The 19,693-nt window shown below is 46.4% G+C and overlaps 1 protein-coding gene across 1 annotated transcript in view; it reads right to left on the bottom strand.

Annotated features, from left to right (window-relative positions):
* The window catches only part of LOC119464585 (excitatory amino acid transporter 2), a 72,324-nt gene extending 65,801 nt beyond the window's left edge, over positions 1 to 6,523 (bottom strand). Inside the window, exon 1 of the mRNA XM_037725611.2 lies at positions 6,384 to 6,523. The gene's annotated coding sequence lies outside the window, so the exon portion shown is untranslated. The remainder of the gene's footprint in view (positions 1 to 6,383) is intronic.
* Positions 6,524 to 19,693: the final 13,170 nt, after the last annotated feature.

Below are 19,693 nucleotides of genomic sequence, written 5' to 3'. Positions count from 1 at the left end.
CGAAGCCGACGCCGAATTTTCTGCGACACGGGGCCCTTAACGCTGTCGCGTTAAAAGGTCACTAACTAGCCGAATCCGTCACACTTCTATGAAAAAAACTTGCACTTGAACAACGTGCAAGAACCGAAAACTGTGCAAATTGGTAGCATTCATCTTGACAACAGAGCGCGTTTACCTGCTACACTTCCTCCCTTGTCTTTCGGCGCTTTGTTCTCAAGATGAAGGTGCAAGGCGCTGTTTATGCTATTTTAGTACATGAGAATTTGTCAAGAAAGCGCGAACACTGCCACATTGAAAGTGAGCAGTGCTACCAGCGGATCGCGATATTTGGCTTAAAGACGAGGCCTGAGCAAATATTTATTTGCGCTGCCAATATACCACGTTTTAGGCGAAGCAACTTTTAACATTAGCCGAACCACTCAAATAATGTACTTGCATACAAATGGAGTCGCAGAGCACTTAAAGAAACTTTGACAGACGTTGGTGCCAGATTTTTATCGAGCCGGTACCGTTAGAAAATCTGCGAGAGCAACAGACTCCTCCGGAGACTGGGCTCCAAGATAAGCTTTAGGCTACCAGCAAATATTTAGTGAAATAGGGCCACTATTCTGCACAGGCTTAGGCTGGGAGTGGCATATACACGTCGCTATACAAGCACTTGCAGACCTTAATACGAAATGCCTCACAACCTCAAGTGTAGCAGAGAGCTGGAAGAATGCCAACATCATACTGATTCATAAGGAGAGGGACGTTAAATAATTGATGAATTATAGGTGCAGTAGCTTGCTTTCAGAACTGCATAAAATATTCACCAAGGTAATTTCCAATAGAATCAATGCAGCGCTTGATTTAAATCAACAAAGAGAACAGGCTGGCTTCAGGAAGGGGGTATTCTACAATGAATAACATGTCATCAAAAAGGTAATTGAGAAATTTGCGGGGAACAACCAACTCTATATAATTTTCATAGATTAGGAAAAGGCATTCGATTTAGTTGAAATACCAAACGGGATAGCGACATTGTGTAATCAAGGAGTACAGGAAGCATACGTGAATATCTTGGCCAATATCTAGACTCCAGACTTACTTCATATGTCGACAAGAAAAATGCAAAAATATCTATAAAAAGGGGGTCAGGCAAAGAGACACAATCCTCCATTGATATTCACTGCATGCTTAGAAGTATTCAAGCTTTCTGACTGGGAAGGATTAGTATCGAAAATCAACGGTGAATACCTCAACAACCTTTGGTTTGCAGATGACTTTGTCCTGTTCAGCAACGGTGGGGATGAATTACAGCTAATTATTGAGAACCTCAACCGAGTAAGTGTAAAAGTAGGGTTTAAGATTAATATGCAGAAAACAAAGGTAATGTTCAATAACCTGGCAAAGGAACAAGAATTCATGATCGGCAGTCAGCCTCTAGAGTCGGTACATGATTACGTCTATCTAGGTGAATTACTCACAAGTGACCCTTACCATGAGAAGAAAATTTACCGAAGAATAAAAATGGGTTGGCGTGCATACGGCAGGGATTACCCAATCCTGACTGGGAGCTTTCTACTGTCGTTGAAAAGAAAAGTGTACACTCATTGCATTCTACCGGTGCCTACATATGGGGTATATATTTTGGAGGTTAACAAAGGAGCTCGAGAACAAGTTAAGGACAGCGCAAGAATAAGCGATGGAACGAAATGTTAGGTCTAACGTAAAGAGAAAGCAAGAGAGCGGTGTGGATCAGAGAGAGAGAATAAAACATTTATTAGTGAAAATTAATGTCGTTTTGTGGTCGGACCTTCTAGTCCGGAAGACCATTGGCTTTTGCCAATGTATCAGAGAGCAAACGGGGATAGCCGATATTCTAGTTGACATTAGGAGAAAAAGATGGAGCTGGGCAGGCGATGTAATGCGTAGTGTAGATAACCGGTGAACCATTACAGTTACAGAATGGATGCCAAGCAAGGGAAGCGCAGTCGAGGGCGGCAGAAAATTAGGTGTGGTGATGAAATTAGGAAATTTGGAGGCGCAAGTTGGAATCAGCTAGCGCAAGACAGGGGTGATTGGAGATCGCAGGGAGAGGCCTTCGTCCTGCAGTGGACATAAATATAGGCTGATGGTGATTACGATGACGACGACGTGCACTTAGTGTGACACATGAGTTATCCAGACTGTGAGCTGTCACACAGGTCACACAGACGTTACTCTCAGTTTTGCAAAGTACAGGCATGGACTCAAGGCTATGACTATACCTGTCCGCTGTATTTCTTGCCTCTTTTCCTTCCCCCAGCTTAGATAAGCTGACTAGAAGAAAACATCCCCCCCCCCTCCCACACACACACACATACACGCTGTGGAGGTATATCTACGGAAACTGGTGGTAATCACATGATTTCTGCCACACGGGTGGCCTTCACTCACCTCTCGGCTTCACTTCATTATCTCTCGGTTTCAGCTATGGGGACGTCAGCTTTAAAGCGAATAATCGTATTGTTAATCAGCCAAATATATTTAGAAATAGCTATGCGATTCGTAGTGCAAGTTAAATCCAGCTCTTAATTTAAATACAGTTCATTGCCCAATCTGCGACGAGTTAACGAGTATTTCCACTGAAAAACTCACGACATGATTGACTGTACCTAGTGCATGAAACGGTGGCGTATAATTCCTCGAGCTACGTGCTCCAACGAACCAGGAGCCGTAAGCTACGCTACATGAACTCGATAGAGTCGGGTCGAGTCGATATTTCGGGCCAAAATCTCGTAATCGGCTTCATGTAATCGCTAGAGGGTCGGTTATATCGAGCGTTGAGGCGAGATCGGTCAACCAGCCCGCAAGGGGTGGACACGACCCGCTTGGCAAGATGCTTGTAAGGAACGCATTCGAGTTCGTACTTGATCCGCTTGCATCCAGTTGATGTGAACGTAGCTATACAGTGACGAACAACTCGCTTCGAGTAGTCGCGCATGGCTTGGCGACGTTTCCGTCGGCAGGCATTCATTCGCTGCTCGTGAAAGGCGCGCCGGCCGGCGTTACGAAAACGAAATAGAGAGGGAGCCAGAACACACATTGCGGGTCTTTAGGGATCCGTAACAAAGTGCCGTACTCAGACGCCTGTCGACTCCTACAACGAGGAAGCAGTGTGACTGCTGTTACAGCACTTTGACTGTCTGTCGAAGGGCTGCAACAGCCATCACGTCGCTTTGTCCACAGTGGATAGAAAGAGATAAAAGAAGAAAGAAAAGTTGAGTGTGACGAAGCGGCGGGACTGCTATTACAACCAGTCAACTGCCTAAAGACGTAACAGGCGTGCGTCCACAGTCGAAAGACCGAGATCAAACACTCAAAAAGAAAGAAAGAAGGAAATGAAAAGTTGAGTTTGTCGAAGAAAATAACGCTTGTCAAACCGTGCTTTTTCAAACATTTTAACTGTTCAATGTAGCGTTTGGAAGGACTGAGAACTTTCGGCGAAAGCAATGACACCGTTTTGTTCAAGTGCGTCTAAGAAAAATTGAGCACTTGTTATGGTTCAGCATACTTTAGTACCGGCGTCAGTACCGGCGTGAATAATGGTTGCTGTGTTCGTGCTATCGTGAGTTGTGTTTTCACCTTCTTGATCAAATCTTGTGCCACTGGCTGCGAGTGACATGGGAACGTTTTTGAAGACCTGAAAGGCAGTTGAATACTCAGAACAGGTTAACTTTTACGAAAATCTAGAATAAGTCGTCGATGGAGGACTTCTGAGAGACAACCACGGCAAAAAAAAAAAAAATCTAAAAAAAAAAAGAAAACAATCTCGCAACAGCTTAGAATTCAGCGCGACGCCAGAATATCTACCGTTGCATATGCATAAGTCTAATTGCATGCTTTACTTTAGGAGTTTGACATCTGAAGGCAATGCAAGTGCAGCGAAACGCATCGTTGGGTCGGCTATGGCGGCCGACTATACTATGTAGCTATGGCTATAAAGGTGGCTAAGACGGATGAACTCTGGCGGGTGGCTATAGCAGTGATCTTTTACGCACAAACAGCATTCATATCACATGTATAAATATGCTGCATATTGTAAGACATTTGCCATACTTGTATTTCACTAGCCGTTCTCGATCCATGGAAGCGAATGAAAAGGTTTGGATTATCATACCAGTGAAAAACAACATAAGACTTATCACTATGGTCCTTCTCACGAGGCTTACACTGGCTAATTCCCTTCTTCGTCTGTATTTAGTCGCCTTTTCTTTTCTTCTTTTTTTAAATTTTGCGCGCCTGCAATCAACGCGTGAGCCATGCTTCGTCACGAAAAGCACAGTATCGTCGTCTAGATGTTCTGCGTTCGCGTTTGGAAGATGTCAAGGTTGCGCGCAGTAAGGCGTTATCTTGCGAAGACGCTTATTCACTGTCTCGCTAAACGATACTCGAGGACACCATGAAAAAAAAAAAGAAGAAGAAACACGAAACATGACGAAAACGACTATGCTCTGTCGTTCTTCATCGTATCGTTTGTTTTCGTTTTGTGTTGTTTCCTCCGAGCCCTCTATGCGGGTTTCGTTCAACGTCGTCGAGTGTCTAACACCAACCAACCACGCTCGAACACTGCTCGGGAACCTTTGCGTTTGAACTACGAGTACACCCGGCCACAAAATATTCGGACCATGAAATCTGAAAAAAAAAAAGAAGCTGGATATCCCCGCAACCTAACAACATAGCTACGGTATTTGCATTTCGGGCCTCGATTAGAATAGACTGACAACATTGTCGTATACAGTTTTACTGGCTACTGCTACAGGATGCTCTGGAATTGAACTTTTTCTGAGATCCCGTGGTCCGTAAACTTTTGTGGCCTGGTGTACATTACTCAATAATCCCGCTTCATTTTCTTAATCGTGGCGAAATGTGCACACAGGGCCGTTGTACACTGTTAAATAATTTACACCACTTTTCGCTTTCAAGGGAGTAACCGTTTTTTTTACAGTTCATAAGTAGAGGGAGAAAAAAAAAGGTTATCTCTAAAAGCCCTGTGTAGGGAGTCAATTCGACGACGTACCAAAACCACAGAATACACAGGTAGATCCGCATTGTCTGAACCGATGACTGTCATGCCTCTGCGTACAAATATTGTTGCATCGTATTAAATTTACCGGTATGATTGAATTGTCGCCTGTAGGACGGCGATGTTATGGGGCTTGCACGATGATACGCGCACGAAAAACCAACGTGATTTGTCATTACTTTGAATTATCCGTAGCATAGGACAGCGACTGAAAAATTGGCACAAAGACAAAATTGGCACAAAGACAAACATTATACTAATTAATATATGCGCTTCTGCATCGTAGCGTGTTTTTTCGAACCCCGTAAGGACAACCGTGAGTTCGTTGTTGTATACATTGCCTGCTTCAATATTTGTCTCGTGAAGGGCACTCGCGCTTGAAGGCATTGCAGTGACATCAACATTTTCGCCATCGAATTTATCCAGAGGGCAAGAAACATCGCTACAATGGCATTGCTGGAAGCATGCGTGATTTACCGACCGAACCAACGCCGTTCTGAAATGACAAGAGGTGAAAGCTAAAGTGGTCTTTGTCGTAGCGTTACAAAATCAACGAACTACAGCAAACCAAAAGTTTGCAAGAACATCAGGTCGGATTACTGGAACGCGAAACCTGTGAAACCGAGAGCTAGCGCGTTTATTTTTTTCGGTCTATTTCGATGATGGTACCAGAAGAAAAAAAAGGAAATGAATTTATCAGCACATTATATTATCCTAATAATTATTATATATTTATCTAAACATAATATATCTACGAGAAGCAGGCACATTACGAATACTCTGGTGGGGCACTTTCAATAGGCTCAGTATCAGTTTGGAGTGCAGCCATCCCGGAACTTGGCACAAGGACCAGGTATCACTGAAGTGCGTCGCGATCAATCGAATTTAGCGGGAAAGCTTCTTTTGCAGATATTCCTTGCATCCTATATAACGGTCGCATTAACGCTGGTGGCAGAAACACAACGCTTCGGTGAAACTGGACGAGACCGCCCGCTTTTGTTTTCTAAGTAAAAACCACGCGATCCAACACACAACACTGTTGACTACAAGTGCGCATCCCTCTGCGTCTCCTGAAAACCACCACACTCGAAACATAAGTACTCGACAAAAAATACAAACACCAAAAAGAGAAACAAGTAGCCTGGATATTTTCAATACCGCCCGAACCGTTTCGTTCACCGACCAGCGAAAACGTGATGACAAGTCTGTAACCTAAACTAACCGGGTCGAACCGAAACTGACAGTGTCAACAGGTGCACGCATTCGACAGAAACCAGAGCCCCCTGCCTCAGTGGTGGATTCGCAATAGCGGGCAGATAAGGCGTAACTGACTTACCGGCTTGTGAGGGGGGTGGGAAGAGAAAGAAAACGTAGTACACGAGGCGGCCTCCAGCAGCTGGCGGGAAATCTCGCTTCGCCAGGAAGACAAACCAAAACACAAGCCGGAATCGTTCGGGCCGGCTCCCTGGGTGCCAGGGTTGGGCCTTGGCGCGCGCGCCAAGCGGCAAGGTGGAGAGGAGTTGGCGGGTGAGGGAAGCAGGGTGCCTGAGAAAGGGACAGAGAGGGCGAGGAGGGCTTGATAGAAAAGAGTGCATAGAGGGCGAGAGAAAATGCGCGAGGCGCTCCTAACCTCCTCTCCGTGCTTTTTATGTTCGCTCGGGAAGCAAGAAGAAAGAAGTGCCGAAAGAGAGGCCATCGTAGTACATTAGTAGTGAGGGTGCTTGTGGTCCCGGTGCACTTGTAGGCATCTTCGGTCGGCGGCGGCCATGTTGGCAGGCTCTCCCGCCGCGTGCGATTCCAACACAAAGGCGGGGCTTGAAGAACTGGAAAGGAAATGGAAATTCTGATAGCGAGCGAAGGAAGAAAACAAGAAAATCAAGACGTCTATGAAGAAAGGACCAGAATATGCCAGGAATGCTAAGGACGGGTCACGACTTCGTCTCTGCTCCAGCCTTATTCATCGTGCTGTTCAGCTTGGAAGGCACCCGTCTGGAGAATCGCGCGGAATTAGAAGTCGAGAACCCAAAACAATCAAGGGCTAGGCGTCGCTCGGTGCGCGACGTGAACTTAAGTGCGCCGGCATGGATGAGGCTCTCTGCCTTTTGTTCCCTCTGTGCGATTTCCAACTTCAGTTGTCTTTCTTTCAACCTTTGCAAGTTATTTGCAGGTCATGAAGTCCGTGCCATAGCCCCGGGACCAGCGCGCGTATTGACCTAAAATAACGCGGATTTAAAGGCGCTGAAAGAAAACTTTGCCCTGACACTCGGCCCGGTTTAGAGTTGCATTAAGTTTGCTCCTGGCCTATCAGTTGCTCCTGCCTAAACGAGCTTAGGCTGACAAAATGTTCTTTCAGAACTACATTTCTGTCAAGTTCGTTATCAGATATTGCTTGTTTGAAGATAAAGGTATAAGTGACGGTTTAATTTTTTTTCAAAAGTGTGCGCCGACACCACAGCACCGGCACGTCAGTATAGCGTCACAGATTTCAAAGCATATTCTAGTATTTAGACCTGTGTACCTCAGTAAAATTCTCTTGAAGCTTGCTAAGTTCACACTTTGGCTTCTTTGAAATACAATTCCGTCCATCCTTACCGATAAAGCTGTTAGCTATAGGCCCAAGAGAACGCCGTCGAAATCCATGCACTTTCGATGAGCGGGAATAGCACGGTATCTGCATCAAAGTTCATACTCACCTTTGAAATTATTGTCACAGCGCGTTTCGAAAGGATGGTATAATTGTTCTAAAACGGCTCATTCCGTACATCGTGTCTCAAGCGCTGAAGCAGGCTCACGGAGTAGTGTGGGTGCACAAGCACTAGCATAAAGTATGGATGGAAGAATGGAGGGATGGTGGGAAGCGGCTGAATGGATGGAACTCGGACCCATAAAGCAGAGCAACACTTAAAAAGGAAGCTCCTGATACAGGAGCTTTTTTCTAAACACATCAGAACAGAGTAATCGTTCCGCTGGGAATCACAGCACCAAATGTTCGAGGTTTCTTGGAAAAAGAAATAATACTAATCTATGAACTGTGCAAAAAATTGTTTAGGTTGGGCCGCCAAATTTTTTCAGAAATTTCATAAATTTCTCAAAATTTCCAGGAATCCAAGTATCGAGTTTATAGCTCTGTATCTCAGAAATGAACGATACTACACTTCTGTAAACTACACCATATATTGTGCCACTGTCTTCAGTTTGAAGCACAAAGACAATTTATGTCAAAAGCATTCAGGAAACTAGATGATCGTCCTCTGAGTGAACAGACAATACTAGAACCACGTCCCCACCGATCATCGGCTCAGAAGGCAGTGAAAGCACGCTTGTGCTGTTTGAGAACGTCTGGCTTGCGGGAGCGTCCTTAACTGCGTAGTGCTCCCCCTCTCTCTTTTTCTCCCTTCTTTCTATTGTTCTTGTCCTTTCCCCCAGCGTAGGGTAGCCAACCGGATTCTAGACTGGTTGAAATCCCCGCCTTCCTTTTATCTCTCTCCCTCACACCTACACGGACATCTTAACTGGAAGAAAAATATGTTTATGTAAACAACTCAGAAATAAACCCTCGTAAACACTGTAGTATTCCACGAAGCTGTAAACTCATAAATAACGTTTGTTCGCTTTAGATGCTTTAGTGGGTGTGGTTTAGAAAACTGCGATATCTATTTCTGGTACGAATTCTGTACGAATATCTCTCACTCGGAGCGCTGTGTCGCTTTTCTACACCCCTTTGGCTGGCGGTTGGGGGCGAGGTCGTCGCCGAAGTGCGCTGAGCGTCTCTCTTCGAAATGCGCCGTATCGCCTTGCCGGCTGGCCATAGCTTCCTTATAGGCCTACTCGCACAGAGTGTCACACCTGCATGATTTTAAAGCGAATGGCCACTATATAACAGTATCTGGCCACTGTATCACAGTATCAGAATGGCCACTGCATCACAGCCACTGTCACAGTATCTGGCCACTGTAGAGTAAAGGAGTGGAGAAGAAAGCGCAGATGCGCCGCCGTTGCCATGACACCGTCGTCACAATGTCGTCATAACGTTGTCATTATGTCACCTTGGTCATAACGTTGTCATTATGTCACCTCCGTCGTCGTCATTTCTTCGTCGGCACACTGTCGTCGTCGAGAAGCCGTTGTCGTCGTCGTCAAGCTAACTGTTACTGACTTTATAAGTGTACTCCGGAAGTATTATTATAGCGTGTCCGTTTGATTTCGACGGCCCGCGGCATATATAAGGTGTTCACTTACTGAGCAGCCTCACCTCAGGACGAACGAAATGGTTGCGGAAACCGTCTTCGATTGTTTCTGCAACAATTTTCGTTCGTCATGAGGTGAGGTTGATGCTCGGGAGGATGACGAGGTGGCCGGATTACGACGCAGTAAACGGACTCGCACACCAAACCGAGATTCGAGCTTTCAGCTGATGTTGCAGTAAAATTTCACCAAGTACATACTGTTGCACAGGTGGCGTCTTCACTCCCCGCCCCATGCTTCTCACTGAACTTTGATATTGTTCGCGGAGGGACAAAAAAGGTGGCCGTTGCCTGGCTGATGCTCTGAGGAAGCAGTAGTCTTCGATCACTTGGCGTTCGGACTTCTGTCTGTCTAGCTGCTCGTTCGCGATCACTGAGAAGCAGTTGGTATGCACAACCTCAACTGCTGATACCTGGGGCCGTATTCTGAAACGATCCATTTCGGCGATAGTATCGCCTCGGCGACAATGTCGCCGTCAGGCGCGCGCTGATTGGCTGGTTTAGCAAAATTAGATAACGTCGTGCTCAACTATCCCACCCGCTGACCAAATTTTGCTAAAACCGCCAATGGGCGCGCGCCGTTGTCCGAGGCGATAGTATCGCCGAAGTGAATCGTTTCAGAATAGTGCCCCCGGATGCTGCACTTGCCTCTCGCCCTCTGTAATGACGTCACCAGAAATCGACTAATTGGTGCAAGAGTTCGTAGGTGGGCTGGCGAACAGCGGCAATATTTGAGGTCGTGCAGATACAACGTTTGAAATGTCGACGTGTGAAAATCGGGTCCTGTAAACCTGGACTTCTCTCTGCCAGTCTGCCCGTCGTCGCCAGCCACGAAGCTCAAGGCGTAAGCGAGTACTCTGACACACCGAATCGGAGCGGCACAGACAGACTGACAAGCAGCTCATAGCGAAACTGGCTGGCCAAGATTGTAAATGACAAGGGCAGTCAAAAGCACGACTAGACAATGAACGTCGCGTTGAGGGCGTGGTAAGCAAGATTAATTGAATTTCTCGAGTTTTACGTACTTAAAACCACGATATTATTATAAGGTAGGTCGTAGTGAGGGACTCAAGGTTAATTTTGACCACCTGGGGTTCTTTAACGTGCCCCCAATGCACTGTACACGGGCGTTCTTGCATTTCGCCCCAATCAAAATGCGGCCGGCGCGGCCGTGATCTCATCCCGCACCATCGCACTTAGCAGCGCAATGCAAAAGTCAGCCAGACTCCACGGCGGGTAAGAAATATTCTGAATTCCTGGCATGCCCAATTCAGTAATCCCTGTGGGCTTCTCTCGCAGGTAATCTAGATGCATCATGGTTATAGGATCTTCATGTGTTAAACCTTATGAGAGCTGTCTACGGAGGGTAACACCGCAATTGGGTAACACCCCAATTGTCGACATTTATGAAGGCTTTCATTGGGCATTCGGTGCGTACAGAACGACGACCGCTTGTCGGACCCAAAGAGCCAACTATAGCTGGAATCGTGAATGTGTAGCATCGTTCTTTTAACGAGCCTTTCGCTGCTGACAAGCCGGCATACCATGACCCCTTCTGTGACAAGATGCTCCACTGTTGCAGCTCTTGCAAGTGCACCACGGACCACCCACATTGCCGATTATAGGAGCAGCCGCGACACAATATATGCCTCCTTCCGGCGCCGCTTTTTACAGCGGCTCGATTCTTCGGTTTTCATTATGAACGCCTTTAATGAAGACAGCGCCGCATCACAAGAGCTTCTGTAAGTCAAAAGTGGTTCTTAAAAAAAAGAAGAAAAGAAAGATAGCTTTAGTTCTTTCTCAGCGTAAGTTCCGCATGTACCGACTCAACCGTCACAAATTACTGCCGGATGCCAAATGAGCTTCCGCGAGCTGCCCCAGACAACTCGTCCCAGATACGCTATGTACACTAAGTCGCGCACGCGCTGTCCTTGGGAGCCTCCGCTAATTTAGAACGCGATCGCGCGCCAGCGCGCTGACCGCAAGAAATGATTAACGAGGCACGAACTCAAGCAGCTCTCTCCCAGCGGGTTGGTTCGCATGCACCGCGCTTGCGGTTTCGCGCAGCTCTTCGAGGACGCTCTCACACGAAGTGATGCTGAAGCGATAGGGCACACGTCTGGGGCGCGGAGGCGCGCCGAGCATGTAGAATTATCTGCAAGGCTTAACTGCATGCGTTGCAGGATGTTTGCCCGAACGGCGAAGTTTCGAATAGCGGGATGACTGCTTGGGTGTCAACGTAGAGCACGTTCTCAAGGAGAGCGGCCCTTTTACCGCGGTAGCTTGGACACGACATTTCAAAATGTCTGATGTCAACCGTCACATTGCACGGAGTACGGAGTGGAGAATAACCGTGCAGGGGTATTATGCGAGAAAAAAGAAGGAAAGGTCCCCCACATCATGCGTGCCTGTGATTTTCTTCCGGAAACACGTTCTGTTTCTGAAAGGACCGGCTATTGGCCGCAAGGAAGCTTCGCGCCTTCCCCTTACGTTTGTAAGAAACCACGCCTTCCTTACTGGAATGGCCAACAGCCCCACGTGCTATACGCATGCGGCTGTGATGAGACGCTCGCACACATTATCTGTGTATGCCCCTGCTGTGTATCTGTGTATCTACGTATGTATGCCCCTGCTGTGTATCTGTGTATCTACGGGGCTTCGCAATAGACATTAAGGAACGCCGTCCCTTAGCACTATATATTGTATGCTGTTTGTTTGCGCTCGCCTCTCTTTCTCTCTCGCTCCCCCTACCGCTCTATTCCTCTTTTTACCCCCTATTCCTTGTCCCCGTGCAACGTGCAGGGTAGCCAGCCAGAACTACCTCTGGTTAACCTCTTTGTATTTCTTTGCATACGTTCCCACTCTCTCCCTGATCTGTTCGACGGGTGGTAAATACCCCAGTGGCACTGGAATGAAAGCTCATGCGGAACAATTGCCGGCCTCGATCGCCAGGCTGAACGCGCCTGTAGCTACGACACGCCATCCCGACCACAACACCAATCAGTCAGCATAGAGTTTCTTACAATTATCATTCAGGGAATACCGACGCGTTAGGGCTGTTGTGTGCACCGGAATTCCGCGATCTATGTGCACGGGGTAGGCGTGTTTTTCGGAGAGCGAGGACATCTGGAATACGAATTTGGAAAAATGTGTTCCGTCGATCTACAATGGTTGAGCGTCTTGAAGCAGCGGGTAAAATTTAGTTCTAATGCGAAACATTCTGTGGCTCGTACCAATCACAATGCGGTAGACATAGCTCCCTACAAAAGTTACCTTAAGAACTGTGGCACCGCGCATCGTTCAGCTACCACGGGAATGATCGCTAGCATATATGTTTGCCTAATGTTTCTACTTGTGGCTTCAAATAACGTTCCTGTGATTTTGCTCAACCGACCAAAATTGATAGTCATTTATGTATCCTTACGTGATCTGAATGAGAAAGCGTTATGACTTCTCTTATTATTTGGTTGCGTCCATGATAAGTGATGTCATACATTGTCACGTGTCCTTTACAACTCTACCTTAATCCACCTTAATCCAATTTAATCAACCTTGCTCTAATTTTTACAAACCTTAATCCACCTTAATCCAATACCGTTATAATGATGATTTTTGGTAGCACTCGTTGAGGACAACGCCGGCTTTTTTGCCTCATGGGACATATAATGCTTTCGCATTAATAAGTTCGCACCGAAAATGATATCGCCGAGAATTACCGTCCGATAATGCGTACCATGGCGAATACGGTTGAATATCATCTGCGCGCATTTATTCCCGCGCCTTTAGCGTAATGGAAATTACCGCCTGCGCTCGTGTTCTCGTGCGCACGTGCTTTGTGTTGTGCCGCGCGCCCCAATGCTGTCAAGAGCTAGCTGGCGTTGACGCGAGGGAAGAATGCGTGTGACTGTGGTCCAAATGTTTAACACTGAGCATTCGCGCTTGCATTCCGAAGTTCGATCCCGCCTTCGTACACGTAATTCTTTAGTGCAGACGCCCGAAACGATGCAAGACAGGAACATGATTACCTACCGCCTGTTGCCTGGAATACTGCGAAAATGCTTCGCCGTAAAATCAAGTCATTATTCCGTCGTCATCGTCTTCCTGGTGTCATCATCATCATCAACCTATATTTATGTCCACGGCAGGACGAAGGCCTCTTCCCGCGATCTCCAATGACCCCTGTCTTGCGCTAGCTGATGCCAACTTGCGCCTGCATATTTCTTTACTTCATAACCGAGAAAGTGTAAGAGTTGGGTTGAAGATTAATATGGAGAAGACAAAGATAATGCCCAATAGCCTGGCAAGGGAACAAGGAACCCTGATGATGAGAAGTAAATTTACAGAAGAATAAAATTGGGTTGGAGTGCATACTGCCAGGCATTGCCAAATCCTGACTGGGAGCTTACCACTGTCATTGTAAAGAAAAGTGTACAATTATTGCATTTTACAGGTGCTAACATGTGGGGCAGGAACTTGGAGGTTAACAGAGAAGCTCGAGAACAAGTTAAGTACCGCATAAAGAGCGATGGAACGAAAAATGTTAGGCGTAACGTTAAGAGGCAGGAAGAGAGTGGTGTGGATCAGAGAGCAAACGGGGATAGCCGATATTCTAATTGACATTAGGCGAAAAAAATGCAGCTGGGCAGGCCATGTAATGCGTTGCTGGTGTCATGACACCACAATTGCTCGCCTTACGCAAATGCGTTGCTCCTTCTGTGAAGTGATCTGTGTACTGCCGCTCGCATCAACGCTGTGTTTTCGCAGCTTAGTTCGCGTTAAATTAAAAAACAAGAAAAAAAGAAACCATTTTTAAAAATTTTAACGCGAACTAAGCCGCGAAAGCACAGCGCAGGGCGGACTCTGTCCCCGCCTGCAGATGGCTTTCAAGATACAGCTGCCCGGGCAGGGGCGCGTATCTCCTGGAAATTCATTTCAAGTGGATGCGTCTTTAAAACTCACCGGTTACAATTCGTAATTGCAATGAGTGTCGTAAAGTAATTAACTAGAAGTTCATTAGTCAATTTTTGTTAATTAGTTGAATACGTGTTTCGATTTCTCGTGCTACTAATGCAGCACGAGAAATAACCCAGCTCAGCGATATGAATTATGCTGTCTGCCACAGGCGATTTTATAAATTCCGTAAAGCTTAATTTTGATCACCCGGTATGTTGAACCTGTCGTTGCGTGCCAAACCTGTTGTGCAACTAACCTCCCCACCTATACCACTAAATTTATCTCAACAGCGCGCAAGCGTTCTCACTGCTGGTTGATATTGGGGTTGCCTTACGATACATTCTTGGAACACGAAAAATATGCATACAACGTTTGGGTTATGCGGGGTGAATAAAGTGCGAGGGCAGTGCGTGCTCAGAGAGAGAGAGAGAGAGAGAAAAAGGTAAAGGAAAGACAGGGAGGTTAACCAGAGGTTATCTCCGGTTGGCTACCCTGTACCGGGGGAGGGGTAAAGGGATGCGAAAGGAGAGAGAGAGAAAAATAAGTGAAAATAAAAAATAAACAAAAAAGGAAGGAAAGAAAAGAAAATCACACACGCACACAAAACAGAACTGTTTCTGTGAGCACTGTCAGTGCGTACTCAATATACTATTGCCCTATATAGGCTAGTGGTCTGGCATAACGCAGCAGTTTACTTCACAGGACCCAGACGAAAAATATATCTTTTTGTTCACTACTGTATATGCCGGCATTTGCATGGTGGAAATGCGTCCATTACGGTACTTACATAGACCGTATGGCGCCAGATTACCCTCTTGGAACCCATCGTGGTTGCTTAGTGGCTATGGTGTTGGGCTGCTGAGCATGAGGTCGCGGGATCGAATCCCGGCCACGACGGTCGCAGTTCGATGGGGGCGAAATGCGAAAACACCCGTGTACGTAGCTTTAGATGCACGTTAAAGAACCGCAGGTGCTCTAAATTTCCGGAGTCCCCCGCTACGGCGTGCCTCATAATCAGAACTGGTTTTGGCACGTAAAACCCCATAATTTACCCTCTTGGAAATACTGCAAGAAATTTTATGAGCGTAAAGCATCGCTTCATGCGGCAAATTCTTTTTCGTGCGCACTTTAGAAACCCGCGCACAGTAAGGATGAAATTCGATAGCATTTGCACAGCTATTAATTTAATCCGCGAGCGAGCTAAATCAGATCCGATTAATACGTATAAGCATGGCCTCGGAGGTTCTCATAGTACGTGTAAGCATGGCCTCTGAGATTAAGCGGCGCGCTCTGTCCGCGGGCATTGCCCAATCTCGGAGGCCATGGTTTAAGTAATGGATCGACGACTACCTGCAGAAGTGCGTCGTGCGAAAGTCATTAGGGCTAAATATGGCTCACCTAGCTTCACATGCGAAGCTCCAAAGTGAGTCAACGACTCAAAACCTATGCAACTGAAACGCAAGTGCCATCGACGCAGTAAACAGGCCAGGAAGTGTACACACCCAGCGTTCACCGCGTTCTGACAGCCAGTTCCGTCGTTCGCTGACAGCATTGTCTCTTTGTTTCCCGACACTGTGATGCGAAGGACAATTGTTGGCCGTGTTTCCAGACAAAATACCAATCTCTGAAACGCGCCCGGGACGCTGGTGCTCAGGCAGTCCAGTAAACTGCATCACGCCTGCGAGCCGACTCGCCGTGCGGAAACAACGGAAACAGAACTGTAGAAGATGTCAATCTTTACCCGCACTGAAACTAAAAGACTTCCCGTTTAGCCCGCTTAACTTGGCTGGCAACTAGGAGAACAGGAACAGTAGTTGCAAAAGACTGTAAAATATGTCGCAGAAGAACAGTAAGCTCGGTGAGTCGGTATGGTTGCATCGTGAAGAACAAGGGCACGAATCCTCAAAGAAAACCAGCATGGCACTTCGCTGGTCTAGGGAATCTGCTACCTTAAACGAGGAAAATGTGCACGTGGTGCAGAACGCAGATGAGATGCCCAGGTTAGATCAAGGGATAAGCCCCTTTAGTTTGCATCGCTGGATAAAGAGACGTTTATTAGACTGGTAACATAATATTAATCACGGTATTGTTCCAGGGAGCAGCAACACATTCCGGGAGAGCTACTATTGGAGCCAGAGGTAGTCGGTCAGTGCATTACTGGCTTGCTACCTCGCTGGACTTTTCGAAGCAGCTCAACAAAATTTGCATCATGTGAAGAAATGTTTCTGCGGTTCTCTCAAGAAATAACCATTAAGGGTAAGCAGAAAAATGTATTTCTTCGTGCATCGTTATTATTCTAATCGTGCTCACCAAACAAGCTAACTGTAGAAAGCGAGATTTCCCTCTAAAATTAAAAAAAACCCAGTTGCACGATGACCAGGCTGGACAAGCACGTTCTCGTGTAGAACGCGCCGATTCTTGATCTCTCAAAGGGGCGTACACTAAAGAGAAAAATGATTTCTTCTGTATCAGTAAATTACCCTTCTACGTTATAAAAAGCACCACTCTTTCCACGATACGACGCTTGTAAAGCCAGAAAAGCACAATGACAAAAGACCTGTGGTGACCTCTCCTCGAAGTTCCCGCACCAGCTTGCTGTGACGTGGATTTTGACAGCGTCTTCTAGGGCCTAGTTAATTTTTTAGCGGCAAAGATAGACCACATTAATTGTGTTCTAAAGGAGCTAAAGATTGAACAGGGCGAGTTTCGGGAACTTTTGCGGAACCAAGGTATCCTGAATACGAAAAAAAAACTTTGAAATTCGTGACGTCACAGTGACGCACCGGCGTTGGGGATTCGGCGCGAAATGAAAAAAAAAAATGAAACTTTTATTTTTATTTTCTCTTTTAATAATCAACCTATTATTTCGCAACTAGCGACAACAACAGAGTTTTCAAAGAGCGCTTTATCTGTCTAAACCGATTTAGTGTTCTGCTTTGGTGTACCTTTAACATGTTTATTCTGATAGCTCGCGGCGCATTCACACCGTCACCATTAACGCCGTCGTGATGTCCTGCTATCGACGGTGCGTGCGTGGCCTGCGCGGGGAGGTTTAGAAGGCCTTCGGAGACGCGCAGTACGATTTTCTCCATAAGTGACGAAGCCAAGTCCATTGCTCCGTTCAGTGGGCTCTGCCGGGGCCAGGGCAGTGTCCTAACTTCCTAGCACGAGTGTTGTGCGTATACGCAATATCGTTTCTGCTGAGCAGCTGTGTGCATACCACGCCGTCGTGCAAGCAATAGTCTAGTCGGAACTGACAGTAAACGTCAAGCTAAAAAAAAAAATTCACCAGCCCTTCCCCTGTCTCGAAAATGGGGGTAAGCGAAGCTTGTGGCAAGACGACGCCGTCGCAGGCGTTCCGCTTCGTTTGCCTTAAACTCAGGGCCGGCGGCTCTTCGCTGACGTTTGGCCTAACATCGCGCTCCCGCAACTCGGGGTCCGCGGCTCTTCGCTGACGTTTCGCCTGGGCTTCGGAAGCCCTCATGCTAGAATCTGCACGTCGACGATGAGCCCTTTCCCGAGCGAGTTCGCAGCGCCGTTGCTACAACGCAGCCTGCTCCTCGGCGGAACGCTCCACGCGCGGACGCCGAAACTGATCTGAGGTGAGGGAAGCCCGGCGGAGCGCACCAACGCCCTTTTTTTTCTTCCCTTTCCCTCCTCGCGACACACCAAACGACCCTGATTGGTCGCGCGCGTCACGTGATCCGGCGCCGGCGCAGCTTTCCCTGCTCCGCTGTGGGGGCAGCTGCGTTTTAGCGAGACACCAGCACCACCACCACCAACACTTGCGAGGTAATACAAGCTCCGCTTGAAAATGCTACAGAAATTCTGAGAATTATCTACTACTACGTAAACATTCTTTGACTCCACTGGTGCTTCGTTTTGTTTACTTGCTTTTCCTAGCTTATACATGTCTCTACACATCGCTTTTCCGGTGCCAAAAAAAAGAAGAAAAAAAGAAATCCGTGTTCTGAACGGCGCGGAGATGAGTCGCCAGGAAGCTGCATGGCCTCTTCAAAGTGATCGTATTAACTGAGCCGCAATGCCGTCGCAACCGATTGCAGCACAGGTGTTTTCTCCTTTTTATTTTATTTTCCCCTTTTCCCTTTTTTGTTACGACCTTGATGTGGCGACAACGACGCCACTAGTTTTTTTAACGGCACCAATAATTTATTATTTGTGCCGTTATTGGTGTCGCAAAAGCGTTCGACACGGTATGCCATGCTATATTGTTAGATAAACTCTACAATTTAGGTTTTCGTGGTCCTTTTTTTTCGGTTGTTGGACAACTTTCTTACAGATAGTTCGCAGCTGGTTTCCATTTCAAACATTTACAGCTCCCGCGTTTTTCTGAGGGCCGGTATGCCACAAGGTTTCATATTGTCTCCCTTACTTTTTAATGTGTACGTTAAGGACATGTCCAATGTGCTATCTACTTGCAAATTATTCCAATATGCAGATGATACTGCAATTGTCGCCACACACGTGAATGTTTCAAATGCATTCTCAATGCTTCAGAATGACGTTGAAAAATTCGTGGACTGGTTTGATATCAATGTGATTACCATTAACCATTCAAGTTACGCAAGTCAAGGTTGGTGTGCTTCCATAGCCCTCTCAAGAGTGTCTCACTCTCTTATTCACTTTATTTGCACACGTCTCGATGTGTCAATTGTTCTTGCCCCCCAATAATTTTTTCTGATTCAGTAAAGTATTTGGGCATATGGTTTGATTCCGGTCTTCTTTTTTCGATTCGCTTATCTTACATATGCAGCAAACTCCGTAAAATCGTCTGTTTATTGTATCGTATCAGAGTGTTTTTACCTCTGTCTGTCAGGAAACTTTTGGTTCACTCGTTAGCCTACAGTGTGCTCATCAAATCAAATCAAATCAAATCAAAATTTATTCCAACATACAGCAGATGTTGAGGACCGTGGACAAAAAGCCAGCAAGGCTTGACGTGGTCCATGGCCCCGTTTTAAAGGCAGCAACAAAACAACAAAGGATAAACACAGTCTAACACAAGAAAATAGAAAAGGTGAATGTCATATATGGAATTACAACATTTGTTCATTGTTCTGGTATTTGGCATCAACGTGTAAACAGGCTATTAAAATGTATGTTAAAAAGTGTTACTTATGACGTATGCAGCCCAGAAGATGTGAACCTTTTTCAGATGCTAAAATTACCGAACTTACGATCACTTTTTGTTCAGACAGTGGTACCCAAACATTTTTGGACCGATACATTTAAAGCCCCCACTGCGTATTGCCGTCCTTTACGCTATACACCCACTTTTTCAGTTCCTCTCACACGTACTAGATTTGGTAGATATACTCGAGCATATTATGTTCCGGATATATTTAATGCTCTTCCCTCTGAAATTACGTCCTGTGAATCTGTACGCGATGTTCGCAAAAACTTAAAGGAATTATGTGTGGAATGATTA

This window comes from Dermacentor silvarum, chromosome 9, assembly GCF_013339745.2.
Source record: "Dermacentor silvarum isolate Dsil-2018 chromosome 9, BIME_Dsil_1.4, whole genome shotgun sequence".
Taxonomy (NCBI): Eukaryota; Metazoa; Arthropoda; class Arachnida; order Ixodida; family Ixodidae; genus Dermacentor; species Dermacentor silvarum.
The sequence above is the reverse complement of the archived record's forward strand: the minus strand, read 5'-3'. Positions and strand labels throughout refer to the sequence as shown.